The sequence below is a fragment of the Saccoglossus kowalevskii genome, chromosome 11 (genome assembly GCF_978046115.1).
Source record: "Saccoglossus kowalevskii chromosome 11, keSacKowa6.1, whole genome shotgun sequence".
NCBI classification, from domain to species: Eukaryota; Metazoa; Hemichordata; class Enteropneusta; family Harrimaniidae; genus Saccoglossus; species Saccoglossus kowalevskii.
This window is the reverse complement of record NC_140651.1, coordinates 32348141-32374112: the sequence shown is the minus strand read 5'-3', so window position 1 is coordinate 32374112 and position 25972 is coordinate 32348141. Positions and strand designations below refer to the sequence as shown.

General features: G+C 39.6%; 21 non-coding genes across 21 annotated transcripts; all 21 read left to right on the top strand.

Moving 5' to 3' along the window:
* Positions 1-1567: 1567 nt before the first annotated feature.
* Positions 1568-1639, top strand: TRNAQ-UUG (transfer RNA glutamine (anticodon UUG)). Its single transcript has one exon. It is a non-coding gene; the product is annotated as a tRNA-Gln (tRNA).
* A 1788-nt stretch (positions 1640-3427) lies between these two features.
* TRNAQ-UUG (transfer RNA glutamine (anticodon UUG)) lies at positions 3428-3499 on the top strand. The gene has a single exon. It is a non-coding gene; the product is annotated as a tRNA-Gln (tRNA).
* Positions 3500-4171: 672 nt separating this feature from the next.
* TRNAQ-UUG (transfer RNA glutamine (anticodon UUG)) lies at positions 4172-4243 on the top strand. The gene has a single exon. It is a non-coding gene; the product is annotated as a tRNA-Gln (tRNA).
* A 672-nt stretch (positions 4244-4915) lies between these two features.
* TRNAQ-UUG (transfer RNA glutamine (anticodon UUG)) lies at positions 4916-4987 on the top strand. The gene has a single exon. It is a non-coding gene; the product is annotated as a tRNA-Gln (tRNA).
* Positions 4988-6032: 1045 nt separating this feature from the next.
* On the top strand, positions 6033-6104 carry TRNAQ-UUG (transfer RNA glutamine (anticodon UUG)). The gene has a single exon. It is a non-coding gene; the product is annotated as a tRNA-Gln (tRNA).
* Positions 6105-6404: 300 nt separating this feature from the next.
* Positions 6405-6476, top strand: TRNAQ-UUG (transfer RNA glutamine (anticodon UUG)). Its single transcript has one exon. It is a non-coding gene; the product is annotated as a tRNA-Gln (tRNA).
* Positions 6477-6776: 300 nt separating this feature from the next.
* On the top strand, positions 6777-6848 carry TRNAQ-UUG (transfer RNA glutamine (anticodon UUG)). Its single transcript has one exon. It is a non-coding gene; the product is annotated as a tRNA-Gln (tRNA).
* Positions 6849-7893: 1045 nt separating this feature from the next.
* TRNAQ-UUG (transfer RNA glutamine (anticodon UUG)) lies at positions 7894-7965 on the top strand. The gene has a single exon. It is a non-coding gene; the product is annotated as a tRNA-Gln (tRNA).
* Positions 7966-8265: 300 nt separating this feature from the next.
* TRNAQ-UUG (transfer RNA glutamine (anticodon UUG)) lies at positions 8266-8337 on the top strand. Its single transcript has one exon. It is a non-coding gene; the product is annotated as a tRNA-Gln (tRNA).
* A 1044-nt stretch (positions 8338-9381) lies between these two features.
* On the top strand, positions 9382-9453 carry TRNAQ-UUG (transfer RNA glutamine (anticodon UUG)). Its single transcript has one exon. It is a non-coding gene; the product is annotated as a tRNA-Gln (tRNA).
* Positions 9454-10870: 1417 nt separating this feature from the next.
* TRNAQ-UUG (transfer RNA glutamine (anticodon UUG)) lies at positions 10871-10942 on the top strand. Its single transcript has one exon. It is a non-coding gene; the product is annotated as a tRNA-Gln (tRNA).
* Positions 10943-12356: 1414 nt separating this feature from the next.
* TRNAQ-CUG (transfer RNA glutamine (anticodon CUG)) lies at positions 12357-12428 on the top strand. Its single transcript has one exon. It is a non-coding gene; the product is annotated as a tRNA-Gln (tRNA).
* A 2161-nt stretch (positions 12429-14589) lies between these two features.
* TRNAQ-UUG (transfer RNA glutamine (anticodon UUG)) lies at positions 14590-14661 on the top strand. Its single transcript has one exon. It is a non-coding gene; the product is annotated as a tRNA-Gln (tRNA).
* Positions 14662-15333: 672 nt separating this feature from the next.
* TRNAQ-UUG (transfer RNA glutamine (anticodon UUG)) lies at positions 15334-15405 on the top strand. The gene has a single exon. It is a non-coding gene; the product is annotated as a tRNA-Gln (tRNA).
* A 2160-nt stretch (positions 15406-17565) lies between these two features.
* Positions 17566-17637, top strand: TRNAQ-UUG (transfer RNA glutamine (anticodon UUG)). The gene has a single exon. It is a non-coding gene; the product is annotated as a tRNA-Gln (tRNA).
* Positions 17638-18309: 672 nt separating this feature from the next.
* Positions 18310-18381, top strand: TRNAQ-UUG (transfer RNA glutamine (anticodon UUG)). Its single transcript has one exon. It is a non-coding gene; the product is annotated as a tRNA-Gln (tRNA).
* Positions 18382-19053: 672 nt separating this feature from the next.
* Positions 19054-19125, top strand: TRNAQ-UUG (transfer RNA glutamine (anticodon UUG)). Its single transcript has one exon. It is a non-coding gene; the product is annotated as a tRNA-Gln (tRNA).
* A 672-nt stretch (positions 19126-19797) lies between these two features.
* On the top strand, positions 19798-19869 carry TRNAQ-UUG (transfer RNA glutamine (anticodon UUG)). The gene has a single exon. It is a non-coding gene; the product is annotated as a tRNA-Gln (tRNA).
* Positions 19870-20541: 672 nt separating this feature from the next.
* Positions 20542-20613, top strand: TRNAQ-UUG (transfer RNA glutamine (anticodon UUG)). Its single transcript has one exon. It is a non-coding gene; the product is annotated as a tRNA-Gln (tRNA).
* Positions 20614-20913: 300 nt separating this feature from the next.
* TRNAQ-UUG (transfer RNA glutamine (anticodon UUG)) lies at positions 20914-20985 on the top strand. The gene has a single exon. It is a non-coding gene; the product is annotated as a tRNA-Gln (tRNA).
* A 2798-nt stretch (positions 20986-23783) lies between these two features.
* On the top strand, positions 23784-23855 carry TRNAQ-UUG (transfer RNA glutamine (anticodon UUG)). Its single transcript has one exon. It is a non-coding gene; the product is annotated as a tRNA-Gln (tRNA).
* The last annotated feature ends 2117 nt before the right edge of the window (positions 23856-25972 follow it).

Below are 25972 nucleotides of genomic sequence, written 5' to 3'. Positions count from 1 at the left end.
TCTCAGTTGAAATGATTTTTATCTTTCTGAGTAATGTTTGTTTTCACCATAGAAATGTATACTGGCAGGAAGTATTACAGGCCCTATGGTGTAATGGTTAGTACTCTGGACATTAAATCCAGCGATCCGAGTTCAAATCTCGGTAGTACCTTCGTTTATTTTGGTATGATATATCGCCGAGATAAACATCGATATATACAAACTTGCGGCGCAGGAGGAATGCGACGTGCCCTCACGCCAATCTGTAATAAATCCTTCCTTAAAATCATCATCTGATCGCAGTTCCTAAAACAGTAATACCATTCATGATATCAATGCGTGAGAAGGTGTCAATGTCTGAGTGACGCACAGGTATTCGAATTGCATCGGTCATCTCAGTTGAAAGGATTTTTATCTTTCTGAGTAATGTTTGTTTTCACCATAGAAATGTATATTGGAAGGAAGTATTACAAGTCCTATGGTGTAATGATCAGCAATCTGGACTTTGAATCCAGCGATCCGAGTTCAAAACTCTGTAGGACCTTCGTTTATTTTGGTATGATATATCACCGAGATAAACATCGATATATACACATTTGCGGCGCAGGAGGAATGCGACGAGCCCTCACGCCAATCTGTAAAAAATCCTGCCTTAAAATCATCATCTGATGGCAGTTCCTAAAACAATAATACCATTCATGATATCAATGCGTGAGAAGGTGTCAATGTCTGAGTGACGCACATGTATTCGAAGTGCATCGTTCATCTCAGTTGAAAGGATTTTTATCTTTCTGAGTAATGTTTGTTTTCACCATAGAAATGTATATTTGAAGGAAGTATTACAGGTCCTATGTTGTAATGGTGAGCACTCTGCACTTTGAATCCAACGATCCGAGTTCAAATCTCGGTAGTACATTCGTTTATTTTGGTATGATATATCCCCGAGGTAAACATCGATATATACAAACTTGCGGCGCAGGAGGAATGCGACGTGCCCTCACGCCAATCTGCAATAAATCCTTCCTTAAAATCATCATCTGATGGCAGTTGCTAAAACAATAATACCATTCATGATAATAATGCGTGAGAAGGTGTCAATGTCTGAATGACGCACAGGTATTCGAAATTCATCGGTCATCTCGGTTGAAAGGATTTTTATCTTTCTGAGTAATGTTTGTTTTCACCATAGAAATGTATATTGGCAGGAAGTATTACAGGCCCTATGGTGTAATGGTTAGTACTCTGGACTTTAAATCCAGCGATCCGAGTTCAAATCTCGGTAGGATCTTCGTTTATTTAGGTATGATATATCGCCGAGATAAACATCGATATATACAAACTTGCGGTGCAGGAGGAATGCGACGTGCCCTCACGCCAATCTGTAATAAATCCTTCCTTAAAATCATCATCTGATGGCAGTTGCTAAAACAATAATACCATTCATGATATCAATGCGTGAGAAGGTGTCAATGTCTGAGTGACGCACAGGTATTCCAATTGCATCGGTCATCTCAGTTGAAAGGATTATTATCTTTCTGAGTAATGTTTGTTTTCACCATAGAAACGTATATTCGAAAGAAGTATTACAGGTCCTATGGTGTAATGGTTAGCACTCTGGACTTTGAATCCAGCGATCCGAGTTCAAATCTCGGTAGTACCTTCGTTTATTTTGGTATGATATATCGCCGAGATAAACATCGATATATACAAACTTGCGGCGCAGGAGGAATGCGACGTGCCCTCACGCCAATCTGTAATAAATCCTTCCTTAAAATCATCATCTGATCGCAGTTCCTAAAACAGTAATACCATTCATGATATCAATGCGTGAGAAGGTGTCAATGTCTGAGTGACGCACAGGTATTCGAATTGCATCGGTCATCTCAGTTGAAAGGATTTTTATCTTTCTGAGTAATGTTTGTTTTCACCATAGAAATGTATATTGGAAGGAAGTATTACAAGTCCTATGGTGTAATGATCTGCAATCTGGACTTTGAATCCAGCGATCCGAGTTCAAAACTCTGTAGGACCTTCGTTTATTTTGGTATGATATATCGCCGAGATAAACATCGATATATACACATTTGCGGCGCAGGAGGAATGCGACGAGCCCTCACGCCAATCTGTAAAAAATCCTGCCTTAAAATCATCATCTGATGGCAGTTCCTAAAACAATAATACCATTCATGATATCAATGCGTGAGAAGGTGTCAATGTCTGAGTGACGCACATGTATTCGAATTGCATCGTTCATCTCAGTTGAAAGGATTTTTATCTTTCTGAGTAATGTTTGTTTTCACCATAGAAATGTATATTTGAAGGAAGTATTACAGGTCCTATGTTGTAATGGTGAGCACTCTGCACTTTGAATCCAACGATCCGAGTTCAAATCTCGGTAGTACATTCGTTTATTTTGGTATGATATATCCCCGAGGTAAACATCGATATATACAAACTTGCGGCGCAGGAGGAATGCGACGTGCCCTCACGCCAATCTGCAATAAATCCTTCCTTAAAATCATCATCTGATGGCAGTTGCTAAAACAATAATACCATTCATGATAATAATGCGTGAGAAGGTGTCAATGTCTGAATGACGCACAGGTATTCGAAATTCATCGGTCATCTCGGTTGAAAGGATTTTTATCTTTCTGAGTAATGTTTGTTTTCACCATAGAAATGTATATTGGCAGGAAGTATTACAGGCCCTATGGTGTAATGGTTAGTACTCTGGACTTTAAATCCAGCGATCCGAGTTCAAATCTCGGTAGGATCTTCGTTTATTTAGGTATGATATATCGCCGAGATAAACATCGATATATACAAACTTGCGGTGCAGGAGGAATGCGACGTGCCCTCACGCCAATCTGTAATAAATCCTTCCTTAAAATCATCATCTGATGGCAGTTCCTAAAACAATAATACCATTCATGATATCAATGCGTGAGAAGGTGTCAATGTCTGAGTGACGCACAGGTATTCGAATTGCATCGGTCATCTCAGTTGAAAGGATTTTTATCTTTCTGAGTAATGTTTGTTTTCATCATAGAAATGTATATTGGAAGGAAGTATTACAAGTCCTATGGTGTAATGATCAGCAATCTGGACTTTGAATCCAGCGATCCGAGGTCAAAACACTGTAGGACCTTCGTTTATTTTGGTATGATATATCGCCGAGATAAATATCGATATATACAAACTTGCGGCGCAGGAGGAATGCGACGTGCCCTCACGCCAATCTGTAATAAATCCTTCCTTAAAATCATCATCTGATGGCAGTTCCTAAAACAATAATACCATTCATGATATCAATGCGTGAGAAGGTGTCAATGTCTGAGTGACGCACATGTATTCGAATTGCATCGTTCATCTCAGTTGAAAGGATTTTTATCGTTCTGAGTAATGTTTGTTTTCACCATAGAAATGTATATTGGAAGGAAGTATTACAGGTCCTATGGTGTAATGGTGAGCACTCTGGACTTTGAATCCAGCGATCCGAGTTCAAATCTCGGTAGTACCTTCGTTTATTTTGGTATGATATATCGCCGAGATAAACATCGATATATACAAACTTGCGGCGCAGGAGGAATGCGACGTGCCCTCACGCCAATCTGTAATAAATCCTTCCTTAAAATCATCATCTGATCGCAGTTCCTAAAATAGTAATACCATTCATGATATCAATGCGTGAGAAGGTGTCAATGTCTGAATGACGCACAGGTATTCGAATTGCATCGGTCATCTCAGTTGAAAGGATTTTTATCTTTCTGAGTAATGTTTGTTTTCACCATAGAAACGTATATTGGAAAGAAGTATTACAGGTCCTATGGTGTAATGGTTAGCACTCTGGACTTTGAATCCAGCGATCCGAGTTCAAATCTCCGTAGTACCTTCGTTTATTTTGGTATGATATATCGCCGAGATAAACATCGATATATACACACTTGCGGCGCAGGAGGAATGCGACGTGCCCTCACGCCAATCTGTAATAAATCCTTCCTTAAAATCATCATCTGATCACAGTTCCTAAAACAGTAATACCATTCATGATATCAATGCGTGAGAAGGTGTCAATGTCTGAGTGACGCACAGGTATTCGAATTGCATCGGTCATCTCAGTTGAAAGGATTTTTATCTTTCTGAGTAATGTTTGTTTTCACCATAGAAACGTATATTCGAAAGAAGTATTACAGGTCATATGGTGTAATGGTTAGCACTCTGGACTTTGATTCCAGCGATCCGAGTTCAAATCTCGGTAGGACCTTCGTTTATTTTGGTATGATATATCGCCGAGATAAACATCGATATATACACACTTGCGGCGCAGGAGGAATGCGACGTGCCCTCACGCCAATCTGTAAAAAATCCTGCCTTAAAATCATCATCTGATGGCAGTTCCTAAAACAATAATACCATTCATGATATCAATGCGTGAGAAGGTGTCAATGTCTGAATGACGCACAGGTATTCGAATTGCACTGGTCATCTCAGTTGAAAGGATTTTTATCTTTCTGAGTAATGTTTGTTTTCACCATAGAAACGTATATTGGAAAGAAGTATTACAGGTCCTATGGTGTAATGGTTAGCACTCTGGACATTGAATCCAGCGATCCGAGTTCAAATCTCGGTAGTACCTTCGTTTATTTTGGTATGATATATCGCCGAGATAAACATCGATATATACACACTTGCGGCGCAGGAGGAATGCGACGTGCCCTCACGCCAATCTGTAATAAATCCTTCCTTAAAATCATCATCTGATGGCAGTTCCTAAAACAATAATACCATTCATGATATCAATGCGTGAGAAGGTGTCAATGTCTGAGTGACGCACATGTATTCGAATTGCATCGTTCATCTCAGTTGAAAGGATTTTTATCTTTCTGAGTAATGTTTGTTTTCACCATAGAAATGTATATTGGAAGGAAGTATTACAGGTCCTATGGTGTAATGGTTAGCACTCTGGACTTTGAATCCAGCGATCCGAGTTCAAATCTCGGTAGTACCTTCGTTTATTTTGGTATGATATATCCCCGAGGTAAACATCGATATATATAAACTTGCGGCGCAGGAGGAATGCGACGTGCCCTCACGCCAATCTGTAATAAATCCTTCCTTAAAATCATCATCTGATGGCAGTTGCTAAAACAATAATAACCATTCATGATAATAATGCGTGAGAAGGTGTCAATGTCTGAATGACGCACAGGTATTCGAAATTCATCAGTCATCTCAGTTGAAAGGATTTTTATCTTTCTGAGTAATGTTTGTTTTCACCATAGAAATGTATATTGGCAGGAAGTATTACAGGCCCTATGGTGTAATGGTTAGTACTCTGGACTTTAAATCCAGCGATCCGAGTTCAAATCTCGGTAGGATCTTCGTTTATTTTGGTATGATATATCGCCGAGATAAACATCGATATATACAAACTTGCGGCGCAGGAGGAATGCGACGTGCCCTCACGCCAATCTGTAATAAATCCTTCCTTAAAATCATCATCTGATGGCAGTTCCTAAAACAATAATAACATTCATGATATCAATGCGTGAGAAGGTGTCAATGTCTGAGTGACGCACAGGTATTCCAATTGCATCGGTCATCTCAGTTGAAAGGATTATTATCTTTCTGAGTAATGTTTGTTTTCACCATAGAAACGTATATTCGAAAGAAGTATTACAGGTACTATGGTGTAATGGTTAGCACTCTGGACTTTGAATCCAGCGATCCGGGTTCAAATCTCGGTAGGACCTTCGTTTATTTTGGTATGATATATCGCCGAGATAAACATCGATATATACACACTTGCGGCGCAGGAGGAGTGCGACGTGCCCTCACGCCAATCTGTAAAAAATCCTGCCTTAAAATCATCATCTGATGGCAGTTCCTAAAACAATAATACCATTCATGATATTAATGCGTGAGAAGGTGTCAATGTCTGAATGACGCACAGGTATTCGAATTGCATCGGTCATCTCAGTTGAAAGGATTTTTATCTTTCTGAGTAATGTTTGTTTTCACCATAGAAATGTATATTGGAAGGAAGTATTACAGGTCCTATGGTGTAATGGTGAGCACTCTGGACTTTGAATCCAGCGATCCGAGTTCAAATCTCGGTAGTACCTTCGTTTATTTTGGTATGATATATCGCCGAGATAAACATCGATATATACAAACTTGCGGCGCAGGAGGAATGCGACGTGCCCTCACGCCAATCTGTAATAAATCCTTCCTTAAAATCATCATCTGATCGCAGTTCCTAAAACAGTAATACCATTCATGATATCAATGCGTGAGAAGGTGTCAATGTCTGAATGACGCACAGGTATTCGAATTGCATCGGTCATCTCAGTTGAAAGGATTTTTATCTTTCTGAGTAATGTTTGTTTTCACCATAGAAACGTATATTGGAAAGAAGTATTACAGGTCCTATGGTGTAATGGTTAGCACTCTGGACTTTGAATCCAGCGATCCGAGTTCAAATCTCGGTAGTACCTTCGTTTATTTTGGTATGATATATCGCCGAGATAAACATCGATATATACAAACTTGCGGCGCAGGAGGAATGCGACGTGCCCTCACGCCAATCTGTAATAAATCCTTCCTTAAAATCATCATCTGATGGCAGTTCCTAAAACAATAATACCATTCATGATATCAATGCGTGAGAAGGTGTCAATGTCTGAGTGACGCACAGGTATTCCAATTGCATCGGTCATCTCAGTTGAAAGGATTATTATCTTTCTGAGTAATGTTTGTTTTCACCATAGAAACGTATATTCGAAAGAAGTATTACAGGTACTATGGTGTAATGATCAGCACTCTGGACTTTGAATCCAGCGATCCGAGTTCAAATCTCGGTAGTACCTTCGTTTATTTTGGTATGATATATCCCCGAGGTAAACATCGATATATATAAACTTGCGGCGCAGGAGGAATGCGACGTGCCCTCACGCCAATCTGTAATAAATCCTTCCTTAAAATCATCATCTGATGGCAGTTGCTAAAACAATAATAACCATTCATGATAATAATGCGTGAGAAGGTGTCAATGTCTGAATGACGCACAGGTATTCGAAATTCATCGGTCATCTCAGTTGAAAGGATTTTTATCTTTCTGAGTAATGTTTGTTTTCACCATAGAAATGTATATTGGCAGGAAGTATTACAGGCCCTATGGTGTAATGGTTAGTACTCTGGACTTTAAATCCAGCGATCCGAGTTCAAATCTCGGTAGGATCTTCGTTTATTTTGGTATGATATATCGCCGAGATAAACATCGATATATACAAACTTGCGGCGCAGGAGGAATGCGACGTGCCCTCACGCCAATCTGTAATAAATCCTTCCTTAAAATCATCATCTGATGGCAGTTCCTAAAACAATAATAACATTCATGATATCAATGCGTGAGAAGGTGTCAATGTCTGAGTGACGCACAGGTATTCCAATTGCATCGGTCATCTCAGTTGAAAGGATTATTATCTTTCTGAGTAATGTTTGTTTTCACCATAGAAACGTATATTCGAAAGAAGTATTACAGGTACTATGGTGTAATGGTTAGCACTCTGGACTTTGAATCCAGCGATCCGGGTTCAAATCTCGGTAGGACCTTCGTTTATTTTGGTATGATATATCGCCGAGATAAACATCGATATATACACACTTGCGGCGCAGGAGGAGTGCGACGTGCCCTCACGCCAATCTGTAAAAAATCCTGCCTTAAAATCATCATCTGATGGCAGTTCCTAAAACAATAATACCATTCATGATATTAATGCGTGAGAAGGTGTCAATGTCTGAATGACGCACAGGTATTCGAATTGCATCGGTCATCTCAGTTGAAAGGATTTTTATCTTTCTGAGTAATGTTTGTTTTCACCATAGAAATGTATATTGGAAGGAAGTATTACAGGTCCTATGGTGTAATGGTGAGCACTCTGGACTTTGAATCCAGCGATCCGAGTTCAAATCTCGGTAGTACCTTCGTTTATTTTGGTATGATATATCGCCGAGATAAACATCGATATATACAAACTTGCGGCGCAGGAGGAATGCGACGTGCCCTCACGCCAATCTGTAATAAATCCTTCCTTAAAATCATCATCTGATCGCAGTTCCTAAAACAGTAATACCATTCATGATATCAATGCGTGAGAAGGTGTCAATGTCTGAATGACGCACAGGTATTCGAATTGCATCGGTCATCTCAGTTGAAAGGATTTTTATCTTTCTGAGTAATGTTTGTTTTCACCATAGAAACGTATATTGGAAAGAAGTATTACAGGTCCTATGGTGTAATGGTTAGCGCTCTGGACTTTGAATCCAGCGATCCGAGTTCAAATCTCGGTAGAACCTTCGTTTATTTTGGTATGATATATCGCCGAGATAAACATCGATATATACACACTTGCGGCGCAGAAGGAATGCGACGTGCCCTCACGCCAATCTGTAAAAAATCCTGCCTTAAAATCATCATCTGATGGCAGTTCCTAAAACAATAATACCATTCATGATATCAATGCGTGAGAAGGTGTCAATGTCTGAATGACGCACAGGTATTCGAATTGCACTGGTCATCTCAGTTGAAAGGATTTTTATCTTTCTGAGTAATGTTTGTTTTCACCATAGAAACGTATATTGGAAAGAAGTATTACAGGTCCTATGGTGTAATGGTTAGCACTCTGGACATTGAATCCAGCGATCCGAGTTCAAATCTCGGTAGTACCTTCGTTTATTTTGGTATGATATATCGCCGAGATAAACATCGATATATACACACTTGCGGCGCAGGAGGAATGCGACGTGCCCTCACGCCAAACTGTAATAAATCCTTCCGTAAAATCATCATCTGATCGCAATTCCTAAAACAGTAATACCATTCATGATATCAATGCGTGAGAAGGTGTCAATGTCTGAGTGACGCACAGGTATTCGAATTGCATCGGTCATCTCAGTTGAAAGGATTTTTATCTTTCTGAGTAATGTTTGTTTTCATCATAGAAATGTATATTGGAAGGAAGTATTACAAGTCCTATGGTGTAATGATCAGCAATCTGGACTTTGAATCCAGCGATCCGAGGTCAAAACACTGTAGGACCTTCGTTTATTTTGGTATGATATATCGCCGAGATAAATATCGATATATACAAACTTGCGGCGCAGGAGGAATGCGACGTGCCCTCACGCCAATCTGTAATAAATCCTTCCTTAAAATCATCATCTGATGGCAGTTCCTAAAACAATAATACCATTCATGATATCAATGCGTGAGAAGGTGTCAATGTCTGAGTGACGCACATGTATTCGAATTGCATCGTTCATCTCAGTTGAAAGGATTTTTATCTTTCTGAGTAATGTTTGTTTTCACCATAGAAATGTATATTGGAAGGAAGTATTACAGGTCCTATGGTGTAATGGTTAGCACTCTGGACTTTGAATCCAGCGATCCGAGTTCAAATCTCGGTAGTACCTTCGTTTATTTTGGTATGATATATCCCCGAGGTAAACATCGATATATATAAACTTGCGGCGCAGGAGGAATGCGACGTGCCCTCACGCCAATCTGTAATAAATCCTTCCTTAAAATCATCATCTGATGGCAGATGCTAAAACAATAATAACCATTCATGATAATAATGCGTGAGAAGGTGTCAATGTCTGAATGACGCACAGGTATTCGAAATTCATCGGTCATCTCAGTTGAAAGGATTTTTATCTTTCTGAGTAATGTTTGTTTTCACCATAGAAATGTATATTGGCAGGAAGTATTACAGGCCCTATGGTGTAATGGTTAGTACTCTGGACTTTAAATCCAGCGATCCGAGTTCAAATCTCGGTAGGATCTTCGTTTATTTTGGTATGATATATCGCCGAGATAAACATCGATATATACAAACTTGCGGCGCAGGAGGAATGCGACGTGCCCTCACGCCAATCTGTAATAAATCCTTCCTTAAAATCATCATCTGATGGCAGTTCCTAAAACAATAATACCATTCATGATATCAATGCGTGAGAAGGTGTCAATGTCTGAGTGACGCACAGGTATTCCAATTGCATCGGTCATCTCAGTTGAAAGGATTATTATCTTTCTGAGTAATGTTTGTTTTCACCATAGAAACGTATATTCGAAAGAAGTATTACAGGTACTATGGTGTAATGGTTAGCACTCTGGACTTTGAATCCAGCGATCCGGGTTCAAATCTCGGTAGGACCTTCGTTTATTTTGGTATGATATATCGCCGAGATAAACATCGATATATACACACTTGCGGCGCAGGAGGAATGCGACGTGCCCTCACGCCAATCTGTAATAAATCCTTCCGTAAAATCATCATCTGATCGCAGTTCCTAAAACAGTAATACCATTCATGATATCAATGCGTGAGAAGGTGTCAATGTCTGAGTGACGCACAGGTATTCGAATTGCATCGGTCATCTCAGTTGAAAGGATTTTTATCTTTCTGAGTAATGTTTGTTTTCACCATGGAAATGTATATTGGAAGGAAGTATTACAAGTCCTATGGTGTAATGATCAGCAATCTGGACTTTGAATCCAGCGATCCGAGTTCAAAACTCTGTAGGACCTTCGTTTATTTTGGTATGATATATCGCCGAGATAAATATCGATATATACAAACTTGCGGCGCAGGAGGAATGCGACGTGCCCTCAAGCCATTCTGTAATAAATCCTTCCTTAAAATCATCATCTGATGGCAGTTACTAAAACAATAATACCTTTCATGATATCAATGCGTGAGACGGTGTCAATGTCTGAGTGACGCACAGGTATTCGAATTGCATCGGTCATCTCAGTTGAAAGGATTTTTATCTTTCTGAGTAATGTTTGTTTTCACCATAGAAATGTATATTGGAAGGAAGTATTACAGGTCCTATGGTGTAATGGTTAGCACTCTGGACTTTGAATCCAGCGATCCGAGTTCAAATCTCGGTAGTACCTTCGTTTATTTTGGTATGATATATCCCCGAGGTAAACATCGATATATATAAACTTGCGGCGCAGGAGGAATGCGACGTGCCCTCACGCCAATCTGTAATAAATCCTTCCTTAAAATCATCATCTGATGGCAGATGCTAAAACAATAATAACCATTCATGATAATAATGCGTGAGAAGGTGTCAATGTCTGAATGACGCACAGGTATTCGAAATTCATCGGTCATCTCAGTTGAAAGGATTTTTATCTTTCTGAGTAATGTTTGTTTTCACCATAGAAATGTATATTGGCAGGAAGTATTACAGGCCCTATGGTGTAATGGTTAGTACTCTGGACTTTAAATCCAGCGATCCGAGTTCAAATCTCGGTAGGATCTTCGTTTATTTTGGTATGATATATCGCCGAGATAAACATCGATATATACAAACTTGCGGCGCAGGAGGAATGCGACGTGCCCTCACGCCAATCTGTAATAAATCCTTCCTTAAAATCATCATCTGATGGCAGTTCCTAAAACAATAATACCATTCATGATATCAATGCGTGAGAAGGTGTCAATGTCTGAGTGACGCACAGGTATTCCAATTGCATCGGTCATCTCAGTTGAAAGGATTATTATCTTTCTGAGTAATGTTTGTTTTCACCATAGAAACGTATATTCGAAAGAAGTATTACAGGTACTATGGTGTAATGGTTAGCACTCTGGACTTTGAATCCAGCGATCCGGGTTCAAATCTCGGTAGGACCTTCGTTTATTTTGGTATGATATATCGCCGAGATAAACATCGATATATACACACTTGCGGCGCAGGAGGAATGCGACGTGCCCTCACGCCAATCTGTAATAAATCCTTCCGTAAAATCATCATCTGATCGCAGTTCCTAAAACAGTAATACCATTCATGATATCAATGCGTGAGAAGGTGTCAATGTCTGAGTGACGCACAGGTATTCGAATTGCATCGGTCATCTCAGTTGAAAGGATTTTTATCTTTCTGAGTAATGTTTGTTTTCACCATGGAAATGTATATTGGAAGGAAGTATTACAAGTCCTATGGTGTAATGATCAGCAATCTGGACTTTGAATCCAGCGATCCGAGTTCAAAACTCTGTAGGACCTTCGTTTATTTTGGTATGATATATCGCCGAGATAAATATCGATATATACAAACTTGCGGCGCAGGAGGAATGCGACGTGCCCTCAAGCCATTCTGTAATAAATCCTTCCTTAAAATCATCATCTGATGGCAGTTACTAAAACAATAATACCTTTCATGATATCAATGCGTGAGACGGTGTCAATGTCTGAGTGACGCACAGGTATTCGAATTGCATCGGTCATCTCAGTTGAAAGGATTTTTATCTTTCTGAGTAATGTTTGTTTTCACCATAGAAATGTATATTGAAAAGTATTACAGGTCCTATGGTGTAATGGTTAGCACTCTGGACTCTGAATCCAGCGATCCGAGTTCAAATCTCGGTAGGACCTTCGTTTATTTTGGTATGATATATCCCCGAGGTAAACATCGATATATACAAACTTGCGGCGCAGGAGGAATGCGACGTGCCCTCACGCCAATCTGTAATAAATCCTTCCTTAAAATCATCATCTGATGGCAGTTGCTAAAACAATAATAACCATTCATGATAATAATGCGTGAGAAGGTGTCAATGTCTGAATGACGCACAGGTATTCGAAATTCATCGGTCATCTCAGTTGAAAGGATTTTTATCTTTCTGAGTAATGTTTGTTTTCACCATAGAAATGTATATTGGCAGGAAGTATTACAGGCCCTATGGTGTAATGGTTAGTACTCTGGACTTTAAATCCAGCGATCCGAGTTCAAATCTCGGTAGGATCTTCGTTTATTTTGGTATGATATATCGCCGAGATAAACATCGATATATACAAACTTGCGGCGCAGGAGGAATGCGACGTGCCCTCACGCCAATCTGTAATAAATCCTTCCTTAAAATCATCATCTGATGGCAGTTCCTAAAACAATAATACCATTCATGATATCAATGCGTGAGAAGGTGTCAATGTCTGAGTGACGCACAGGTATTCCAATTGCATCGGTCATCTCAGTTGAAAGGATTATTATCTTTCTGAGTAATGTTTGTTTTCACCATAGAAACGTATATTCGAAAGACGTATTACAGGTACTATGGTGTAATGGTTAGCACTCTGGACTTTGAATCCAGCGATCCGGGTTCAAATCTCGGTAGGACCTTCGTTTATTTTGGTATGATATATCGCCGAGATAAACATCGATATATACACACTTGCGGCGCAGGAGGAGTGCGACGTGCCCTCACGCCAATCTGTAAAAAATCCTGCCTTAAAATCATCATCTGATGGCAGTTCCTAAAACAATAATACCATTCATGATATCAATGCGTGAGAAGGTGTCAATGTCTGAGTGACGCACATGTATTCGAATTGCATCGTTCATCTCAGTTGAAAGGATTTTTATCTTTCTGAGTAATGTTTGTTTTCACCATAGAAATGTATATTGGAAGGAAGTATTACAGGTCCTATGATGTAATGGTGAGCACTCTGGACTTTGAATCCAGCGATCCGAGTTCAAATCTCGGTAGTACCTTCGTTTATTTTGGTATGATATATCCCCGAGGTAAACATCGATATATATAAACTTGCGGCGCAGGAGGAATGCGACGTGCCCTCACGCCAATCTGTAATAAATCCTTCCTTAAAATCATCATCTGATGGCAGTTGCTAAAACAATAATACCATTCATGATAATAATGCGTGAGAAGGTGTCAATGTCTGAATGACGCACAGGTATTCGAAATTCATCGGTCATCTCAGTTGAAAGGATTTTTATCTTTCTGAGTAATGTTTGTTTTCACCATAGAAATGTATATTGGCAGGAAGTATTACAGGTCCTATGATGTAATGGTTAGTACTCTGGACTTTAAATCCAGCGATCCGAGTTCAAATCTCGGTAGGATCTTCGTTTATTTTGGTATGATATATCGCCGAGATAAACATCGATATATACAAACTTGCGGCGCAGGAGGAATGCGACGTGCCCTCACGCCAATCTGTAATAAATCCTTCCTTAAAATCATCATCTGATGGCAGTTCCTAAAACAATAATACCATTCATGATATCAATGCGTGAGAAGGTGTCAATGTCTGAGTGACGCACAGGTATTCCAATTGCATCGGTCATCTCAGTTGAAAGGATTATTATCTTTCTGAGTAATGTTTGTTTTCACCATAGAAACGTATATTCGAAAGAAGTATTACAGGTACTATGGTGTAATGATCAGCAATCTGGACTTTGAATCCAGCGATCCGAGTTCAAATCTCTGTAGGACCTTCGTTTATTTTGGTATGATATATCGCCGAGATAAATATCGATATATACAAACTTGCGGCGCAGGAGGAATGCGACGTGCCCTCACGCCAATCTGTAATAAATCCTTCCTTAAAATCATCATCAGATGGCAGTTGCTAAAACAATAATACCATTCATGATATCAATGCGTGAGAAGGTGTCAATGTCTGAGTGACGCACAGGTATTCCAATTGCATCGGTCATCTCAGTTGAAAGGATTATTATCTTTCTGAGTAATGTTTGTTTTCACCATAGAAACGTATATTCGAAAGTAGTATTACAGGTCCTATGGTGTAATGGTTAGCACTCTGGACTTTGAATCCAGCGATCCGGGTTCAAATCTCGGTAGGACCTTCGTTTATTTTGGTATGATATATCGCCGAGATAAACATCGATATATACACACTTGCGGCGCAGGAGGAGTGCGACGTGCCCTCACGCCAATCTGTAAAAAATCCTGCCTTAAAATCATCATCTGATGGCAGTTCCTAAAACAATAATACCATTCATGATATCAATGCGTGAGAAGGTGTCAATGTCTGAGTGACGCACATGTATTCGAATTGCATCATTCATCTCAGTTGAAAGGATTTTTATCTTTCTGAGTAATGTTTGTTTTCACCATAGAAATGTATATTGGAAGGAAGTATTACAGGTCCTATGATGTAATGGTGAGCACTCTGGACTTTGAATCCAGCGATCCGAGTTCAAATCTCGGTAGTACCTTCGTTTATTTTGGTATGATATATCCCCGAGGTAAACATCGATATATATAAACTTGCGGCGCAGGAGGAATGCGACGTGCCCTCACGCCAATCTGTAATAAATCCTTCCTTAAAATCATCATCTGATGGCAGTTCCTAAAACAATAATACCATTCATGATATCAATGCGTGAGAAGGTGTCAATGTCTGAGTGACGCACAGGTATTCCAATTGCATCGGTCATCTCAGTTGAAAGGATTATTATCTTTCTGAGTAATGTTTGTTTTCACCATAGAAACGTATATTCGAAAGAAGTATTACAGGTCCTATGGTGTAATGGTTAGCACTCTGGACTTTGAATCCAGCGATCCGAGCTCAAATCTCGGTAGGACCTTCGTTTATTTTGGTATGATATATCGCCGAGATAAACATCGATATATACACACTTGCGGCGCAGGAGGAATGCGACGTGCCCTCACGCCAATCTGTAAAAAATCCTGCCTTAAAATCATCATCTGATGGCAGTTCCTAAAACAATAATACCATTCATGATATCAATGCGTGAGAAGGTGTCAATGTCTGAGTGACGCACATGTATTCGAATTGCATCGTTCATCTCAGTTGAAAGGATTTTTATCTTTCTGAGTAATGTTTGTTTTCACCATAGAAATGTATATTGGCAGGAAGTATTACAGGCCCTATGGTGTAATGGTTAGTACTCTGGACTTTAAATCCAGCGATCCGAGTTCAAATCTCGGTAGGATCTTCGTTTATTTTGGTATGATATATCGCCGAGATAAACATCGATATATACAAACTTGCGGCGCAGGAGGAATGCGACGTGCCCTCACGCCAATCTGTAATAAATCCTTCCTTAAAATCATCATCTGATGGCAGTTCCTAAAACAATAATACCATTCATGATATCAATGCGTGAGAAGGTGTCAATGTCTGAGTGACGCACAGGTATTCCAATTGCATCGGTCATCTCAGTTGAAAGGATTATTATCTTTCTGAGTAATGTTTGTTTTCACCATAGAAACGTATATTCGAAAGAAGTATTACAGGTACTATGGTGTAATGGTTAGCACTCTGGACTTTGAATCCAGCGATCCGGGTTCAAATCTCGGTAGGACCTTCGTTTATTTTGGTATGATATATCGCCGAGATAAACATCGATATATACACACTTGCGGCGCAGGAGGAGTGCGACGTGCCCTCACGCCAATCTGTAAAAAATCCTGCCTTAAAATCATCATCTGATGGCAGTTCCTAAAACAATAATACCATTCATGATATCAATGCGTGAGAAGGTGTCAATGTCTGAGTGACGCACATGTATTCGAATTGCATCGTTCATCTCAGTTGAAAGGATTTTTATCTTTCTGAGTAATGTTTGTTTTCACCATAGAAATGTATATTGGAAGGAAGTATTACAGGTCCTATGATGTAATGGTGAGCACTCTGGACTTTGAATCCAGCGATCCGAGTTCAAATCTCGGTAGTACCTTCGTTTATTTTGGTATGATATATCCCCGAGGTAAACATCGATATATATAAACTTGCGGCGCAGGAGGAATGCGACGTGCCCTCACGCCAATCTGTAATAAATCCTTCCTTAAAATCATCATCTGATGGCAGTTGCTAAAACAATAATACCATTCATGATAATAATGCGTGAGAAGGTGTCAATGTCTGAATGACGCACAGGTATTCGAAATTCATCGGTCATCTCAGTTGAAAGGATTTTTATCTTTCTGAGTAATGTTTGTTTTCACCATAGAAATGTATATTGGCAGGAAGTATTACAGGTCCTATGATGTAATGGTTAGTACTCTGGACTTTAAATCCAGCGATCCGAGTTCAAATCTCGGTAGGATCTTCGTTTATTTTGGTATGATATATCGCCGAGATAAACATCGATATATACAAACTTGCGGCGCAGGAGGAATGCGACGTGCCCTCACGCCAATCTGTAATAAATCCTTCCTTAAAATCATCATCTGATGGCAGTTCCTAAAACAATAATACCATTCATGATATCAATGCGTGAGAAGGTGTCAATGTCTGAGTGACGCACAGGTATTCCAATTGCATCGGTCATCTCAGTTGAAAGGATTATTATCTTTCTGAGTAATGTTTGTTTTCACCATAGAAACGTATATTCGAAAGAAGTATTACAGGTACTATGGTGTAATGATCAGCAATCTGGACTTTGAATCCAGCGATCCGAGTTCAAATCTCTGTAGGACCTTCGTTTATTTTGGTATGATATATCGCCGAGATAAATATCGATATATACAAACTTGCGGCGCAGGAGGAATGCGACGTGCCCTCACGCCAATCTGTAATAAATCCTTCCTTAAAATCATCATCAGATGGCAGTTGCTAAAACAATAATACCATTCATGATATCAATGCGTGAGAAGGTGTCAATGTCTGAGTGACGCACAGGTATTCCAATTGCATCGGTCATCTCAGTTGAAAGGATTATTATCTTTCTGAGTAATGTTTGTTTTCACCATAGAAACGTATATTCGAAAGTAGTATTACAGGTCCTATGGTGTAATGGTTAGCACTCTGGACTTTGAATCCAGCGATCCGGGTTCAAATCTCGGTAGGACCTTCGTTTATTTTGGTATGATATATCGCCGAGATAAACATCGATATATACACACTTGCGGCGCAGGAGGAGTGCGACGTGCCCTCACGCCAATCTGTAAAAAATCCTGCCTTAAAATCATCATCTGATGGCAGTTCCTAAAACAATAATACCATTCATGATATCAATGCGTGAGAAGGTGTCAATGTCTGAGTGACGCACATGTATTCGAATTGCATCATTCATCTCAGTTGAAAGGATTTTTATCTTTCTGAGTAATGTTTGTTTTCACCATAGAAATGTATATTGGAAGGAAGTATTACAGGTCCTATGATGTAATGGTGAGCACTCTGGACTTTGAATCCAGCGATCCGAGTTCAAATCTCGGTAGTACCTTCGTTTATTTTGGTATGATATATCCCCGAGGTAAACATCGATATATATAAACTTGCGGCACAGGAGGAATGCGACGTGCCCTCACGCCAATCTGTAATAAATCCTTCCTTAAAATCATCATCAGATGGCAGTTGCTAAAACAATAATACCATTCATGATATCAATGCGTGAGAAGGTGTCAATGTCTGAGTGACGCACAGGTATTCCAATTGCATCGGTCATCTCAGTTGAAAGGATTATTATCTTTCTGAGTAATGTTTGTTTTCACCATAGAAACGTATATTCGAAAGTAGTATTACAGGTCCTATGGTGTAATGGTTAGCACTCTGGACTTTGAATCCAGCGATCCGGGTTCAAATCTCGGTAGGACCTTCGTTTATTTTGGTATGATATATCGCCGAGATAAACATCGATATATACACACTTGCGGCGCAGGAGGAGTGCGACGTGCCCTCACGCCAATCTGTAAAAAATCCTGCCTTAAAATCATCATCTGATGGCAGTTCCTAAAACAATAATACCATTCATGATATCAATGCGTGAGAAGGTGTCAATGTCTGAGTGACGCACATGTATTCGAATTGCATCATTCATCTCAGTTGAAAGGATTTTTATCTTTCTGAGTAATGTTTGTTTTCACCATAGAAATGTATATTGGAAGGAAGTATTACAGGTCCTATGATGTAATGGTGAGCACTCTGGACTTTGAATCCAGCGATCCGAGTTCAAATCTCGGTAGTACCTTCGTTTATTTTGGTATGATATATCCCCGAGGTAAACATCGATATATATAAACTTGCGGCGCAGGAGGAATGCGACGTGCCCTCACGCCAATCTGTAATAAATCCTTCCTTAAAATCATCATCTGATGGCAGTTCCTAAAACAATAATACCATTCATGATATCAATGCGTGAGAAGGTGTCAATGTCTGAGTGACGCACAGGTATTCCAATTGCATCGGTCATCTCAGTTGAAAGGATTATTATCTTTCTGAGTAATGTTTGTTTTCACCATAGAAACGTATATTCGAAAGTAGTATTACAGGTCCTATGGTGTAATGGTTAGCACTCTGGACTTTGAATCCAGCGATCCGGGTTCAAATCTCGGTAGGACCTTCGTTTATTTTGGTATGATATATCGCCGAGATAAACATCGATATATACACACTTGCGGCGCAGGAGGAGTGCGACGTGCCCTCACGCCAATCTGTAAAAAATCCTGCCTTAAAATCATCATCTGATGGCAGTTCCTAAAACAATAATACCATTCATGATATCAATGCGTGAGAAGGTGTCAATGTCTGAGTGACGCACATGTATTCGAATTGCATCATTCATCTCAGTTGAAAGGATTTTTATCTTTCTGAGTAATGTTTGTTTTCACCATAGAAATGTATATTGGAAGGAAGTATTACAGGTCCTATGATGTAATGGTGAGCACTCTGGACTTTGAATCCAGCGATCCGAGTTCAAATCTCGGTAGTACCTTCGTTTATTTTGGTATGATATATCCCCGAGGTAAACATCGATATATATAAACTTGCGGCGCAGGAGGAATGCGACGTGCCCTCACGCCAATCTGTAATAAATCCTTCCTTAAAATCATCATCTGATGGCAGTTCCTAAAACAATAATACCATTCATGATATCAATGCGTGAGAAGGTGTCAATGTCTGAGTGACGCACAGGTATTCCAATTGCATCGGTCATCTCAGTTGAAAGGATTATTATCTTTCTGAGTAATGTTTGTTTTCACCATAGAAACGTATATTCGAAAGTAGTATTACAGGTCCTATGGTGTAATGGTTAGCACTCTGGACTTTGAATCCAGCGATCCGGGTTCAAATCTCGGTAGGACCTTCGTTTATTTTGGTATGATATATCGCCGAGATAAACATCGATATATACACACTTGCGGCGCAGGAGGAGTGCGACGTGCCCTCACGCCAATCTGTAAAAAATCCTGCCTTAAAATCATCATCTGATGGCAGTTCCTAAAACAATAATACCATTCATGATATCAATGCGTGAGAAGGTGTCAATGTCTGAGTGACGCACATGTATTCGAATTGCATCATTCATCTCAGTTGAAAGGATTTTTATCTTTCTGAGTAATGTTTGTTTTCACCATAGAAATGTATATTGGAAGGAAGTATTACAGGTCCTATGATGTAATGGTGAGCACTCTGGACTTTGAATCCAGCGATCCGAGTTCAAATCTCGGTAGTACCTTCGTTTATTTTGGTATGATATATCCCCGAGGTAAACATCGATATATATAAACTTGCGGCGCAGGAGGAATGCGACGTGCCCTCACGCCAATCTGTAATAAATCCTTCCTTAAAATCATCATCTGATGGCAGTTCCTAAAACAATAATACCATTCATGATATCAATGCGTGAGAAGGTGTCAATGTCTGAGTGACGCACAGGTATTCCAATTGCATCGGTCATCTCAGTTGAAAGGATTATTATCTTTCTGAGTAATGTTTGTTTTCACCATAGAAATGTATATTGGAAGGAAGTATTACAGGTCCTATGGTGTAATGGTTAGCACTCTGGACTTTGAATCCAGCGATCCGAGCTCAAATCTCGGTAGGACCTTCGTTTATTTTGGTATGATATATCGCCGAGATAAACATCGATATATACACACTTGCGGCGCAGGAGGAATGCGACGTGCCCTCACGCCAATCTGTAAAAAATCCTGCCTTAAAATCATCATCTGATGGCAGTTCCTAAAACAATAATACCATTCATGATATCAATGCGTGAGAAGGTGTCAATGTCTGAGTGACGCACATGTATTCGAATTGCATCGTTCATCTCAGTTGAAAGGATTTTTATCTTTCTGAGTAATGTTTGTTTTCACCATAGAAATGTATATTGGAAGGAAGTATTACAGGTCCTATGGTGTAATGGTGAGCACTCTGGACTTTGAATCCAGCGATCTGAGTTCAAATCTCGGTAGTACCTTCGTTTATTTTGGTATGATATATCCCCGAGGTAAACATCGATATATATAAACTTGCGGCGCAGGAGGAATGCGACGTGCCCTCACGCCAATCTGTAATAAATCCTTCCTTAAAAATCATCATCTGATGGCAGTTGCTAAAACAGTAATACCTTTCATGATATCAATGCGTGAGACGGTGTCAATGTCTGAGTGACGCACAGGTATTCGAATTGCATCGGTCATCTCAGTTGAAAGGATTTTTATCTTTCTGAGTAATGTTTGTTTTCACCATAGAAATGTATATTGATAAGTATTACAGGTCCTATGGTGTATATACAAACTTGCGGCGCAGGAGGAATGCGACGTGCCCTCACGCCAATCTGTAATAAATCCTTCCTTAAAATCATCATCTGATGGCAGTTGCTAAAACAATAATACCATTCATGATATTAATGCGTGAGAAGGTGTCAATGTCTGAATGACACACAGGTATTCGAAATTCATCGGTCATCTCAGTTGAAAGGATTTTTATCTTTCTGAGTAATGTTTGTTTTCACCATAGAAATGTATATTGGCAGGAAGTATTACAGGCCCTATGGTGTAATGGTTAGTACTCTGGACTTTAAATCCAGCGATCCGAGTTCAAATCTCGGTAGGATTTTCGTTTATTGTGGTATGATATATCGCCGAGATAAACATCGATATATACAAACTTGCGGCGCAGGAGGAATGCGACGTGCCCTCACGCCAATCTGTAATAAATCCTTCCTTAAAATCATCATCTGATGGCAGTTGCTAAAACAATAATACCATTCATGATATCAATGCGTGAGACGGTGTCAATGTCTGAGTGACGCACAGGTATTCGAATTGCATCGGTCATCTCAGTTGAAAGGATTTTTATCTTTCTGAGTAATGTTTGTTTTCACCATAGAAACGTATATTGAAAGGAAGTATTACAGGTCCTATGGTGTAATGGTTAGTACTCTGGACTTTAAATCCAGCGATCCGAGTTCAAATCTCGGTAGGATCTTCGTTTATTTTGGTATGATATATCGCCGAGATAAACATCGATATATACAAACTTGCGGCGCAGGAGGAATGCGACGTGCCCTCACGCCAATCTGTAATTAATCTTCCTTTAAATCATCATCTGATGGCAGTTGCTAAAACAATAATACCATTCATGATATCAATACGTGAGAAGGTGTCAATGTCTGAGTGACGCACAGGTATTCGAAATGCATCGGTCATCGCAGTTGAAAGTATTTTAATCATTCTGAGTAATGTTTGTTTTCACCATAGAAACGTATATTGGAAAGAAATATTACAGGTCCTATGGTGTAATGGTTAGCACTCTGGACTTTGAATCCTGCGATACGAGTTCAAATCTCGGTAGGACCTTCGTTTATTTTGGTATGATATATCGCCGAGATAAACATCGATATATACACACTTGCGGCGCAGGAGTAATGCGACGTGCCCTCACGCCAATCTGTAATAAATCCTTCCTTAAAATCATCATCTGATCGCAGTTCCTAAAACAGTAATACCATTCATGATATCAATGCGTGAGAAGGTGTCAATGTCTGAGTGACGCACAGGTATTCGAATTGCATCGGTCATCTCAGTTGAAAGGCTTTTTATCTTTCTGAGTAATGTTTGTTTTCACCATAGAAATGTATATTGGAAGGAAGTATTACAAGTCCTATAGTGTAATGATCAGCAATCTGGACTTTGAATCCAGCGATCTGAGTTCAAATCTCGGTAGAACCTTCGTTTATTTTGGTATGATATATCGCCGAGATAAATATCGATATATACAAACTTGCGGCGCAGGAGGAATGCGACGTGCCCTCACGCCAATCTGTAATATATCCTACCTTAAAATCATCATCTGATGGCAGTTGCTAAAACAATAATACCATTCATGATAATAATGCGTGAGAAGGTGTCAATGTCTGAATGACGCACAGGTATTCGAAATTCATCGGTCATCTCAGTTGAAAGGATTTTTATCTTTCTGAGTAATGTTTGTTTTCACCATAGAAATGTATATTGGCACGAAGTATTACACGCCCTATGGTGTAATGGTTAGTACTCTGGACTTTAAATCCAGCGATCCGAGTTCAAATCTCGGTAGGATCTTCGTTTATTTTGTTATGATATATCGCCGCGATAAACATCGATATATACAAACTTGCGGCGCAGGAGGAATGCGACGTGCCCTCACGCCAATCTGTAATAAATCCTTCCTTAAAATCATCATCTGATGGCAGTTGCTAAAACAATAATACCATTCATGATATCAATGCGTGAGAAGGTGTCAATGTCTGAGTGACGCACAGGTATTCGAATTGCATCGGTCATCTCAGTTGAAAGGATTTTTATCTTTCTGAGTAATGTTTGTTTTCACCATAGAAACGTATATTGAAAGGAAGTATTACAGGTCCTATGGTGTAATGGTTAGTACTCTGGACTTTAAATCCAGCGATCCGAGTTCAAATCTCGGTAGGATCTTCGTTTATTTTGGTATGATATATCGCCGAGATAAACATCGATATATACAAATTGCGGCGCAGGAGGAATGCGACGTGCCCTCACGCCAATCTGTAATAAATCTTCCTTTAAATCATCATCTGATGGCAGTTGCTAAAACAATAATACCATTCATGATATCAATACGTGAGAAGGTGTCAATGTCTGAGTGACGCACAGGTATTCGAAATGCATCGGTCATCGCAGTTGAAAGTATTTTAATCATTCTGAGTAATGTTTGTTTTCACCATAGAAACGTATATTGGAAAGAAGTATTACAGGTCCTATGGTGTAATGGTTAGCACTCTGGACTTTGAATCCAGCGATACGAGTTCAAATCTCGGTAGGACCTTCGTTTATTTTGGTATGATATATCGCCGAGATAAACATCGATATATACACACTTGCGGCGCAGGAGGAATGCGACGTGCCCTCACGCCAATCTGTAATAAATCCTTCCTTAAAATCATCATCTGATCGCAGTTCCTAAAACAGTAATACCATTCATGATATCAATGCGTGAGAAGGTGTCAATGTCTGAGTGACGCACAGGTATTCGAATTGCATCGGTCATCTCAGTTGAAAGGATTTTTATCTTTCTGAGTAATGTTTGTTTTCACCATAGAAATGTATATTGGAAGGAAGTATTACAAGTCCTATGGTGTAATGATCAGCAATCTGGACTTTGAATCCAGCGATCCGAGTTCAAATCTCGGTAGAACCTTCGTTTATTTTGGTATGATATGTCGCCGAGATAAATATCGATATATACAAACTTGCGGCGCAGGAGGAATGCGACGTGCCCTCACGCCAATCTGTAATAAATCCTTCCTTAAAATCATCATCTGATGGCAGTTGCTAAAACAATAATACCATTCATGATATCAATGCGTGAGAAGGTGTCAATGTCTGAGTGACGCACAGGTATTCCAATTGCATCGGTCATCTCAGTTGAAAGGATTATTATCTTTCTGAGTAATGTTTGTTTTCACCATAGAAACGTATATTCGAAAGTAGTATTACAGGTCCTATGGTGTAATGGTTAGCACTCTGGACTTTAAATCCAGCGATCCGAGTTCAAATCTCTGTAGGACCTTCGTTTATTTTGGTATGATATATCGCCGAGATAAACATCGATTTATACACACTTGCGGCGCAGGAGGAATTCGACGTGCCCTCACGCCAATCTGTAAAAAATCCTGCCTTAAAATCATCATCTGATGGCAGTTCCTAAAACAATAATACCATTCATGATATCAATGCGTGAGAAGGTGTCAATGTCTGAGTGACGCACATGTATTCGAATTGCATCGTTCATCTCAGTTGAACGGATTTTTATCTTTCTGAGTAATGTTTGTTTTCACCATAGAAATGTATATTGGCAGGAAGTATTACAGGCCCTATGGTGTAATGGTTAGTACTCTGGACTTTAAATCCAGCCACCCGAGTTCAAATCTCGGTAGGGTCTTCGTTTATTTTGGTATGATATATCCCCGAGGAAAACATCGATATATATAAACTTGCGGCGCAGGAGGAATGCGACGTGCCCTCACGCCAATCTGTAATAAATCCTTCCTTAAAATCATCATATGATGGCAGTTGCTAAAACAATAATACCTTTCATGATATCAATGCGTGAGACGGTGTCAATGTCTGAGTGACGCACAGGTATTCGAATTGCATCGGTCATCTCAGTTGAAAGGATTTTTATCTTTCTGAGTAATGTTTGTTTTCACCATAGAAATGTATATTGGCAGGAAGTATTACACGCCCTATGGTGTAATGGTTAGTACTCTGGACTTTAAATCCAGCGATCCGAGTTCAAATCTCGGTAGGATCTTCGTTTATTTTGGTATGATATATCGCCGAGATAAACATCGATATATACAAACTTGCGGCGCAGGAGGAATGCGACGTGCCCTCACGCCAATCTGTAATAAATCCTTCCTTAAAATCATCATCTGATGGCAGTTGCTAAAACAATAATACCATTCATGATATCAATGCGTGAGAAGGTGTCAATGTCTGAGTGACGCACAGGTATTCGAATTGCATCGGTCATCTCAGTTGAAAGGATTTTTATCTTTCTGAGTAATGTTTGTTTTCACCATAGAAACGTATATTGAAAGGAAGTATTACAGGTCCTATGGTGTAATGGTTAGTACTCTGGACTTTAAATCCAGCGATCCGAGTTCAAATCTCGGTTGGATCTTCGTTTATTTTGGTATGATATATCGCCGAGATAAACATCGATATATACAAACTTGCGGCGCAGGAGGAATGCGACGTGCCCTCACGCCAATCTGTAATAAATCTTCCTTTAAATCATCATCTAATGGCAGTTGCTAAAACAATAATACCATTCATGATATCAATACGTGAGAAGGTGTCAATGTCTGAGTGACGCACAGGTATTCGAAATGCATCGGTCATCGCAGTTGAAAGTATTTTAATCATTCTGAGTAATGT